The 2,213-nt window shown below is 33.5% G+C and overlaps 1 pseudogene; it reads right to left on the bottom strand.

Moving 5' to 3' along the window:
- The window catches only part of LOC102591926 (WD repeat-containing protein 3-like), an 11,475-nt pseudogene extending 11,038 nt beyond the window's left edge, over positions 1 to 437 (bottom strand).
- Between the last annotated feature and the right edge of the window lie 1,776 nt (positions 438 to 2,213).

Genomic DNA, 2,213 nt, shown 5'->3' with positions numbered 1-2,213 from the left:
CATATTAGTGATATCTCTTGATTGATATTAGGATATCTCTTGATTGATATTCCATATCTTAGTATCTCATTAGTGATTTAGTTTCTATTATAATTAGGTGAAGATCACAATCCTTTAGTAGTTGATTCTTTCCTTATTTGTAGTTTGCTCTCTTGTATAAATACACATACACATTAATAAAATAAATACTTCTTCTCTCCAGCAGTAAAGTTTATAAGCCATTGATGTAACGGCAAGAGAAGGGCCTTTCGAGTTCGATGAAGGTGTAGGAACTAATGTTCTTCTAAAACACCTTGTCTCACATGCCATATACAAATTTTCTCCAATGCCGGTGCCAACAAGTGTTTACCGGACCTATCATAAGCAATATTCGATTCATCGGAAACTATCACACCAAAATTCACCGCCGGCTCATACCGGAGATAAGCCTTCACCATTGTTGCAGGGTTTAAGCTCTTTCTAGTATTTCCTTTTTTATGTTTTGATTATTATTAATTTTTTTTCTATTTTGTCATATTTATATTAGAGTTCGATTAATTTAGATTTGCATTGAATTACCGCGTATGGGCCCATGTGTAGAATGCTGCTTTTAAAATCATAAGTCAAGACTCAAAAAGAGAACTCTAAATTTGGTGCGAATTATAAATTTTATCCCTAGATATTGGGGGTGTAAATTTTAGTTAGTTAAGTAGAGCGATATTTTCATTGTCAATAATTCGGGGATAGAAAATAAATAAATTACGCTTCAACGGTTTAAACGTGTTAAACCCCTAAAACCCTGTAGCTGCTCTGCCCCAATACTCGTTCAGAAAGCTTTCGAGCAACTCAACTAATTCTACAGGTTGATAAAAATTGATAACCAGTATATTGTATTGTATTGTTTCAATAAATATAACGTTTGGATATATTGTATGCTCTTTCTTGTGTCACACATTATGATCATGAAAATCCAGTCTACATGTTGATTGATTATTGTGTTGTGAATTTAGCAGTAAAAAAATGGAATTGAAGAAGAATTACAAGTGTGAAAAGTTTCTGGAGAAATTCTACACATGAGGGCCTTATGCTGTTGCTTCAGATGGATCGTTTCTGTATGTGCTTGTAGTGACACAATCAAGATTATCGATTTATCCAACGATGCTGCTTTGATAGCAAAATGTACAATAGAGGGGGATTCTGAACAAGTGACAGCTCTTGCTCTTAGCCCTAATGATAAATTCCTGTTTTCTGCTAGCCATAGTCGGCAAATTAGAGTTTGGGAACTTTCCACCCTCGAATGCCTACGATCTTGGAAGGTATATGTATTTGTCTTTAACTTTTTTATTCAATAAAACTGAATCAGGGAACTAGTTTTTGTTGCTTTGGTGGCTGTGATGCATAAATGCCAACTGATTCTAAATGCTAAACGTCGAATCTTTGAACTATATAAGATCCAGTATTGAAGTTAAAGTTCAGAAACATATTTGAAATCTAAAACTCTTCAGGACTAGAGACCAAGTTGTAGTTTTGAGTGAAAGAGTTGATATAATGGTTTAAACATATCGTTTCATGATGTATTGTTTGGATGGTTGTTACATATGGTTTCATAATGTGTTGTATTGAGTTAAAAAGTTGGCATAAACTTCTTACACTTTGTTTGGATGGTTGTTACATATCGTTTCATATTGTGTATTGTACAATATTGTTTATGTTAGGATCGAGAACTCGGGTAGTGTGGAATTTAGCCAAACAATGTTGTAATGACAATAACAAAGACAATAGTAAGTTGATAATAACGAAAGTAAAGCAATTTAAAGAAGACACAAATTTAACGTGGTTCGGTCAATAGACCTACGTCCACAAGCGGAGAGGAGCAATTTCACTATATCAACAAGAGTACAAAAGAGAGTATAGAATTAGAGTAAATACTCTAATTAATCCCAAATACCCAAAGAGAATAACCTCACAAGATCACTCCAACAAAGGATTCACACAAGTGTTTCCCAACACAAACTCTCCTACAAAATTACTCTTAATGGAAAGACAAAGAAAGAAAACAATGAAATATTTTCATATGCTTCAAGGTGTGTTTCAACTAATGTCTAAGCTCCCTATTTATAGAGAAAAAAATAGGCTTGTTGATGTCATGGATGATGTCTTTGGAAGATGCAAAATATTCAACATCTCAATGTGAATATATCAACTATGGTGGCTTCCAAATCTTTGACAAATAT

This window comes from Solanum tuberosum, unplaced genomic scaffold, assembly GCF_000226075.1.
Source record: "Solanum tuberosum cultivar DM 1-3 516 R44 unplaced genomic scaffold, SolTub_3.0 scf00177, whole genome shotgun sequence".
Classification (NCBI taxonomy): Eukaryota; Viridiplantae; Streptophyta; class Magnoliopsida; order Solanales; family Solanaceae; genus Solanum; species Solanum tuberosum.
This window is presented reverse-complemented; position numbering and strand designations above follow the sequence as displayed.